The sequence below is a fragment of the Poecilia reticulata genome, linkage group LG2 (assembly GCF_000633615.1).
Source record: "Poecilia reticulata strain Guanapo linkage group LG2, Guppy_female_1.0+MT, whole genome shotgun sequence".
NCBI classification, from domain to species: domain Eukaryota; kingdom Metazoa; phylum Chordata; class Actinopteri; order Cyprinodontiformes; family Poeciliidae; genus Poecilia; species Poecilia reticulata.
The window spans coordinates 43,423,584-43,432,498 of NC_024332.1; the positions used below are offsets into that span (position 1 = coordinate 43,423,584).

At 39.5% G+C, this 8,915-nt stretch overlaps 1 long non-coding RNA gene across 1 annotated transcript in view; it reads right to left on the reverse strand.

The window, feature by feature from the left end:
* Positions 1-4,495: 4,495 nt before the first annotated feature.
* LOC108167117 (uncharacterized) overlaps positions 4,496-8,915 on the reverse strand; it is a 42,232-nt gene continuing 37,812 nt past the window's right edge. Inside the window, exon 3 of the long non-coding RNA XR_001777523.1 lies at positions 4,496-4,955. This is a non-coding gene — a long non-coding RNA (uncharacterized LOC108167117). The remainder of the gene's footprint in view (positions 4,956-8,915) is intronic.

The window sequence follows — 8,915 nt, forward strand, 5'->3', positions numbered from 1 at the left end:
TTTTAGTGAGAAACTCGTTTTAACCAAAATGTTGTCATTTTAGCGGAAAGCATAATTTTAACAAAAAATTAATTTAATGAGAAATTTCCCATTTTGTCCTGATATTTCCTATTTTAACAACAAACTCTGATTTCAACAAGAAACTTTGATTTTAAAGTGAAAATGTCCTCATTTTAGTGAGAAACACCTGGATTCATTTCTAAGCTGTTGGCAGCTAAATGCTTCCGTACGTTTCACATCTATGATGAAAGCACTTTGAACCCAGGCACTGCTGTGTTTCAGCTTATTTCTCATGTTAATTCAGTATTTATAAGAATTATTTTTGTGTTTCTGTTGGACGGATCTGCCTCAACCTGAGATCAACACAACGTCACATTCATTAAAAACACAAAAAAATAAAGAATAAATAAATCACTGACGCACTTCAACACAGTTTTAAAGCTCTTAAAGTCTGTAGGTATTTATTTAAACTTTTATGCTTCGTTTAGCAAACAGAGCTTGTTCTGCTGTTGTTATTTACAATATTAAGTACTGTTATTCTTTTTTTAATATGACTGATAATTGATGCATTATGTAGATTAGAATGAAATGCCTGCAAATAACTAACTGTTGCAAGCACTCATTAAGCACTGAGGCATGCAAATAAGCAATTTAAATGCCCAGTGAAAACAGTCTCAGTGAGTAGAATGAGAGGAAAGCTGAAAGTTTAACACCAAGCTGTCAAATGCAGTTTGGAGAAAACATTAAAATTATAATCATGTTTGTCGTTGGGAGTAAAACGCCCTCGCAGAACCAAAGCTAAGATTTTCTGATCTTCTCAAACTTGTAAATTGTTCCGTCTTGAAAGAAAAAAGAAACTGAATTATCAAGATTACGGTTTTAATTTTCATCTCAAACTGTTTTTTTCCGTATGAATGTAATGACAGCAGTAATGTGAATATTTTACCGAGTTTGTTCTGCAGCATAAAGCATCAGGTTTTGTCTAAGTTTGGTTTATAAATGAACGCAGTGCTGTAAGGAGGATAATAACTTTATATATTAACATTCGTTTGTATTTCCCTCTGCATTCTGCACTGGAACTGGTATTATCTTTACATTAATTGAATTTGTACATTTTTAGTGCTTGAAGCCTCCATAGTTACTGAGAAAACGTATCAAGAGAGACTTTGTGTTTTCCTCAGACTTCTCAGATTCTTAATCATTTGATTTATGACATAAATACAAGCAGTGAAGTCTGTTCTGATTTTACAGTGTTCATGATTTACATGACCTTTGCTTCTCATAAACCTGTTTCCTTTTCTCAAAAGTAATAAACGCCAACATGTTACCTTTTTGACTTTACCATCCTTCACTTAGACGAAGACCAGGATAAATCAACAGTTTTTGAAGCTTCACTGCATTTAGCTGCATATTAAATGCTCTGATTTTAGCTAAATAATGATCAAACATGCAATTATATGATTTTAACATGACTTTGCTCCAACTTTAACCTCTGAATTCCCACGCTTCGTGAACAAAGAATAGTTTCTCTCCCTTTAGCTTCGGCTCGCTCTACTCAGAGCTTCTTTATGAGTCACAAAATATCACGCACAGAACATTATTCAAATAAAAAGAGAAATAATAAAACACCTCGAACCAGAGTTAGTACGATATTAAGGTAACGGCTCCCACACAGGTTCCACTTCGCTGCTGCGGCTCCCATGTTAACCCCAGCAAAGCTTCAAATGCGGGTAGATTAACGTCCAGAAATGCAAACAAAATGTAATTTGTTAATTACATAATTGTATAGAAAAATATTTCCACATTATGGAACAACCAAACTAATGTGGTGACATTCATAAGCCATCTGAATGTCTGGATGAGACTAATGCTGTGTTCAAGTTGTGCTAAAAGCAGTTAGCCTCTCAGATGCTAAAACGGCGTCTGGATGCTAAACATGTAGCGGCTAGCTGGTCCAATGAACTCTGGGAAACTGAATGAGCTTCAGGAAAATCTGATGGTTCAATAAAATCAATAACACGTTTAAAAACAATAAATATGTTTGTTGTGGAGCTCATATGTCTGCCTGTTCAGTAACTTAGCTGAAAAAATGGTTTTTGAATGAAAAATGTTGCTTATAGTTTTCTGCTAAAATGTGATTAATTGCATAACATGAAATTATCTGGATTAGATGTTAATCCCATCTCTAGTCTCTCTATGAAATGTGGACAGATGATGAGACTTGTTTTGTTTTTTCTTACATCAGTTACTAATGAGCTTTACTTACACAGATGTTCATTGGAGATCCGGCCTGTTAATATATTTGTCCAGACGTTGGTTTAGTCATTTCTCATTTCAAAAATGTTGAATATTTTAAACTGTTTTTGGTTTAGAGCACTGATGTCACGGCTTTTCTTATTTTCAGGTATTTTATTGGTTATTATCGGCCTTTGGAACGAGAAACTATTGGTTATAATTATCGGTTTATTGTGCATCTCTAAAAAATAACCGCACAGATGTGTTTAAATAATCTGTTTTCTCGTTTCCACTGCGCTTTTCTGTCAGTGAGATAACTTAGAGGAAAAAGTTAAACTTGACTGCGGATCCAAGAGTGATGCTTCACAGACAATCCTCAGGGATTACGCAACGCCGTTTATTGACAAAGACGGAAAGAAAAGAGAAGAAAATCTTCTCTGCGTGATTTACTTTGGAAAATAAACTGAAAATGAACTGAGGCTCCATCCACCTGCTCATCTTGGATGGAGAAGGCTGCCATGCTTGTCTTGTGATGAAATACCAATTATGTCCCAGCCTACAGTTTAATTACAAATCACAGCTTGCACAGTGCTGTCACTTAAATTAGATTTGCGCTAGCAGGGCAATGGAAATGCAGATCTCATTTCGTCAGGATCTCGTCAAACCTCCAGAGGTAAATATCACACCTGAAAGTGTGTTTGACCGTCTTTGTGCTCAGATTGTGTGAGACGCTTTGCAGTGAAACGCACAAGATTTCATCCAGGAAGAACCAGAAACGGGAGAAAGAAGCTGCAGATGAAACTTTTAAAATGAGTTTAGATGTTTGTTGTACTTAAAGTAAGCAGAAAACAATCACCTGAAAAAAGGGCCAATGTTGATTGCACAATTTGCAATCAATTTTAGGCCTGCATCAAAAATACCAGTTTCTGAAAGAACGACACAGAGCAATAATTAAACCAAAACTGTAAAAATATATAGATATTTTCCATTTAAGATAAAAGTGGCAGCTTTAGCTTCACCTGCATTCAACAAAATGTTTATTTTCTTATTTTTTTTATTATTTATTTGCATTTCTAATGTATTTCTTATATAAAAAGCTGACATGAAAAATCTACGGAATGTGCCAATTTCTTAACCGATTAATCGATTAATCACCAGAATAATCGATCACTAATTTATTATAAATCTTGAGTGAAGAGCTCATAGTTTGTTCAGCTGGAAAGCCTCTTTGTCATCACCCTAATGTTTTCATTTCTCCATATATTCTCTTTTAGATCCAATAAATGAGTCGTGACTTTTGCACCACTCTCTAGCCACCTGCTGGTTTCATGTTAGCTTAGCTTTCCTCGCTGTTGTTCTGTCTTTACATCATGTGAAAGAAATGTACACAGATCCGACTGCGAGAATGAAGAAATCCTGAGTCCTCGGCTGTAAAAAAAAAAAAAAAAAGATTCCTGTATACAGGAAGGAGGCAGCCTGACGTCTCTGTCAGTTTCCAGTATATTTCTGTTTCCTGCATGTTCTCATGTCGGTTCTCAGGCATCATCAGGTTCAATCACTCCTCCGGATCGCTGTGTTCCAGGCTTCAGGTTCTACTTCCATCAAAGTTTACATTTTCAATGCAGTTCAGGGAAAATCGAGGGAATAAATCCTGAACAGGAGAATAATATGTTTCATCAGAACTGAGTGTCTTATGTTAGGGCTGCAACTCATTATTATTTTAATTATTTTGATGATTAATCGATTATTCTGATGAAATAATTGGTTTGGATTTCATTTAATCATTTGTGCCTTTTTATATAATAGGATAAACATTTTAAACGTAATAGCTGCCTTCATTTAGTGAATCTGAACCAGGTGAGGCTAAAATTATGAATTATATTACATTTGAAATGTAAAGTGTATGTATATTTTGAACAGTTTTGGCTTAATTGTTGCTCTGAATATGTTGTTGTTTTCAGCAAATGGCCATTTTTGACTCTGGATGATTAATCGATTGCGAATTTAGTTGACTATTATTTGAATATTTGATTCGATCCGATTAATCGTTTCAGACATAGATGGTTGTATTGTATTATTTTCTGTAATTCCATAACAGCGCTTTAATATGTTTTGCAGAATCTGCAGAGAAATAAATTTGGAGCTCCTTGTCCTGATCAAGGTTGCGATGTCCTTGATCTGAGTCCATAATTCTCCGCGATGTAACATCATTTTAACTGAGCTTCAGCTCCACCTGACTGGTTTTATTACAGGACTTTCAGGATTTTTACTCATTTTATTGACCTTCACATTTGCTCAGTTTAGCTACGTACACGTAGCAGCCATGAAAAGCCTCTTGATGCATGAACGTAGCGGAATGGAAAATGAGGCCGGCGCTGCTGCTGCTTCCCAGCGCTGGTCAGTCACTTTGACCCGTCTGGCCAATTAATCTGGATCAGGACCGAAACCTGAGGCGCCGTGGCTGCAGGGAAGACTTCCTCTCTCTTCCTCCAGCTGGCTGCTCATCCGTTGTCCAAGCTGGTCAATCTGCCCGCGAGCAACGCAGCTTTCTTCCCTGTTTTGTTTGGACCAGAAAAGAGAAGAATTTTACCTGCTGAATGTTTTCAGCCGGGTTGGCCGGTTCCTCTGTTCGGCTGGCAGCGGCGAGGCTCAGGAACCGCTGGACAGATTGCTTTAAATTTTTGATCCATGGTTCCAGGCGTGCAGGAAGACGCTGCTCCCTGCGGACAGAAGTCGGTCCATAAATGCTCACAGCAGGCACTTCCTGTAGACAAGCCAACAGAAACTAACTTTCTACGTTTTTTTCTCACCGATTCTCCTGATTTATGGTGGAAACAAACTGGAGCAGCTCTGCTGATCTAGTTCTGATTTCTTCTCTTTTTTTTTTTTTTAGCAAACTGCCTCAAGACGACATTTGCTGTGAATGAGTAAAATATAAATAAACTGAATTGTTTCTAACTTCCTCCTTGAATGTCTTTGCTGCAGAGCAAATACCTGTTTACACATAAACACAAATAAATGTTGAATTTAATCTGAGCTTTTTCACGTCTTCTGCTGTTACACCACTAAAACTAACAATAGTATTCGCTAGGAAAACTACAGATATGTGGCCCCTTCTACACCAACACCCCCAAAAAAGAGATTTTTAAGATAATGACTTAACAGTACATTAAAAATACTTTTTTTAGTCGGGGTTGCTGTGGTGGCGCAGGGGCTTGGCACGACCCATGTATTGAGGCCTTAGTCCTCGTGGCTGTGGTTGCAGGTTCGATTCCCGGCCTGGTGACATTTGCAGCATGTCCTCCTCCTCTCTCATAACCCTCTTTCCTGTCAAAACTACTTTCAAATAAAGGCCACTAGAGCCAACCATACCTTTTTAAAAAAATATATATACTTTTTAGTCAAATGAATTAAGAGTTTTTGGTTCCTACAAAGAGCTGCACAGTGGCGCAGTTGGTAGAGCTGTTGCCTTGCAGCAAGAAGGTTCTGGGTTCGATTCCCGGCCCCGGTCTTTCTGCATGGAGTCTCCATGTTCTCCCTGTGCATGGTGGGTTTTCTCCAGGTACTCCGGTTTCCTCCCACAGTCCAAAAACATGACTGTCAGGTTAATTGGCCTCTCCAAATTGCCCCTAGGTGTGAGTGTGTGTGTGTGCATGGTTGTGTGTCTCTGTGTTGTCCTGCGACAGACTGGCGACCTGTCCAGGTGACCCCGCCTCTCGCCCGGAACGTTAGCTGGAGAGGCACCAGCACCTCCTGACCCCACTGAGGGACAAGGGTGTTAGAAAATGGATGGATGGTTCCTGCAATAATCCAACATAAACTCTTAAAATGATCTTATTCTAAAGAAGTTTGAGGTCAACTGGTAGCTTCACTTCCAAACTTTTATTTAACAAATTCTGGATATTAAATCAGTGTTTTTTTGTTACAGCTAAATAAGTTTATAGGACGGCCTTACCAGGATTCTTTCTCTGAATTACATCTCAATGTTATGAATTTGCTTCAGGGAGAAATTCATCCAACAATTACTAGGAAACCTCCCAAAGTGTCTGATTCCTGCTCTGCTTTTGAAGTTCAGACGCTAAGAGAACAAAAAGGTCTGCAATCAATAATCAATGGCAGCTTTACTAAATAAGTCATGAGTCTTCAGCCGCGTTCTCACTCAGAATAAATCATCTCCTGATGACAGAGGAGGAGACAAAAGGCTTTTCGCCACGAGAGGTTTTAATCTTTTTCACGTTGTCAGGACCGACTCACTTCCTGTCTGCCGTTTAAAGACACGGAGCGTTTTTAATGTGTCGACCTTTCTCACTGTAATGACGACACCAAACGGCTGTGGAAGGAATGGAGTCTGCAAAAAAGAGATCTAAATTTGTTGGTGTATTTTTCCCTCTTCAGTATTTTCCTTTATTCTGGTAATAATTTACAGTCATGAAGCTGCGTAAGGAGAAACCGCCGCAGGATGAGGCTTCCTCCGACATCTTCTCTCTTTCTCTCACCACTAACTGGATGTTGGGGATTTTCTCCCACAGGCAGTTTCCCTCCACACAGAGGAAAAGTGTAAATATGTTATATTTCACGTGAAACCTACCAGCTTCCACGGTTTAACCAACAATAACAGGATTATTCCGGTTTGACGCAAAAAAAATTCCCAACCTGGACACAACTGTTGATGAAAACGTGTCGCATTTGCAAACCGTTACGTGGATCTGCTTCCTTTCAGTGTTGAATCTTAAAGGAAAATGAAAAATAGGTGCAACTTATTAATGCAACTCGGTTTATGTGCAGAGCTCCGATTCCCAACGTGTCCTAAAAAACGTCAAAGGAATCCAGCCGTCGGTCCAGTTAACAAGCAGCCGCTGCGTTTCCGTTGCAAATATTCACAAACTTTGTTCCACTAAATTACTGCCGGGTGCAACCCGATCTGATTAATCGATTAATCGTTATAATATTCGACAGACTAATCTGTAACTAAAACAATCGTTATGATTAATGATTAGAATAATCAATAGAATAATTTATAGTGCAGCCCTATTCGATCAATCGATTAATCACTAGAATAATCGATAACTAAAATAAGGGTTTGCTGAATCCTGAACCGATTAATTTATTAATCGACAGAATAATCTATGGGATAATGGATATTATCAGCTGCAGTCCTATCTGATTAATCGTTAGGATAATCGACAGTTTCATCCCTATTGAGCCCGGTTGGAGCTTCCAGAACCGGTTCAGATCTTTTTAATCTCTTGGCCACACTGCTGTCCCCTCCTCACACACACATTTAAGTTCAGTTTTTTGTTTTTCTACCTCAAATCTTCTCTTTTTCCACCCCGTAAACAAAGGAAGCATCAGCTCTGCCGGTGCTGCGGCGGGTCTTTTCTTTCACAAACCCGGTGTCGGCGTCTCTGTGGAACCTTGTAGCCAGTGAGTAATGAGAACAAGGTGAGGGGGCTCTGGAGTGTAATTATTTTCATTTGGGAGACGGTGGGGGTCTGCTCTACATTTGTCTCAGCCGTTCATGACAGTTCACTATCTCCCAGTTACGGTAATGAGCACCCAGCCCTCATTATGTATTGGGAATGGCACCTCTGCAAAAAGAAGGCTAAAAATAAGTGTTAACTTTCAAGGTCCACCCAGGATGAAAGAAAGGCAGGAAGGGAAGCGGCGGCTGCAGAGCGGCGCTGGGGGAGAGCTGTTGTTTTTGAAAAGTGTGGAGCGGTCAGGAGGAAGCTGAAGTTTCTGCAGCTGTCAGGAGGAATTTAATGATACATAAAACCAACACGCCTCAGACAGCACCCAGCTTTTATCCAAAGCATATGAATATATATGAAACACACACCTGCCAGCACAACAACCACAAGTAAAGCGGAGCGGCTCTTTACAAGGTGAAGCCTTTGGGCTGTTTTGTCCTTTGTCACTTCGCATATTTTCAGAGCAGCAAGCTTCATTGCGTCGACCTAAAATCGTGATATGCTACATAGCTCAAAATGAAAGAACTTCAGGGGGTTCTGACCTGGAAAGACGAGTTCTGTCATCTGTCAGTGGACTGACCTTGGTTAACAGCAAATTACTGCTGCTGACATGTTCCTCCATAAAACCTCGAGACAAGGATACATTTCTCCTCTCAACATTTAGAGCCGCAAAACTTTATTCTGTTTGGGCTTGTAGTAGTTCACAAAAATAATATTTGTCTCTGTGTCTGACGTTACCTACGATAAAGCGCCAAACAAAACATCTTCATTACATTTTATGCACAAAAATCCTTCAGAGATGATGAGTTTTCCCTACAGAATGAGCTTTAAATCCAAATAAGATCAACGTTTTACAATCCCACCTGAGAATGGCTGCAAACAGATGAGCAATTATACAAACACATGGCTTTACAGCTTTGAAAAGCGGAAGTGAAGCCTCCTGTGCAACCAATGGGAATGCAGCAAATGGTTTCTGGATGGTAAGCCAACAACAAAACACTTTTCCAGCAGCCATTGTACAGCAGCAATAAAACCAGGTGATCAAACGAGTTGGAACTCAGCTGGGGTTGCTAGGCAACAGGTGGAACTCTCCCAGGGTTGCTAGGTAATGGACGGAACTCTCCCAGGGTTGCTAGGTAACAGGCGGAACTCTCTCAGGGTTGCTATGTAACAGGTGGAACTCTCCCAGGGTTGCTAGGTAACAGGCGG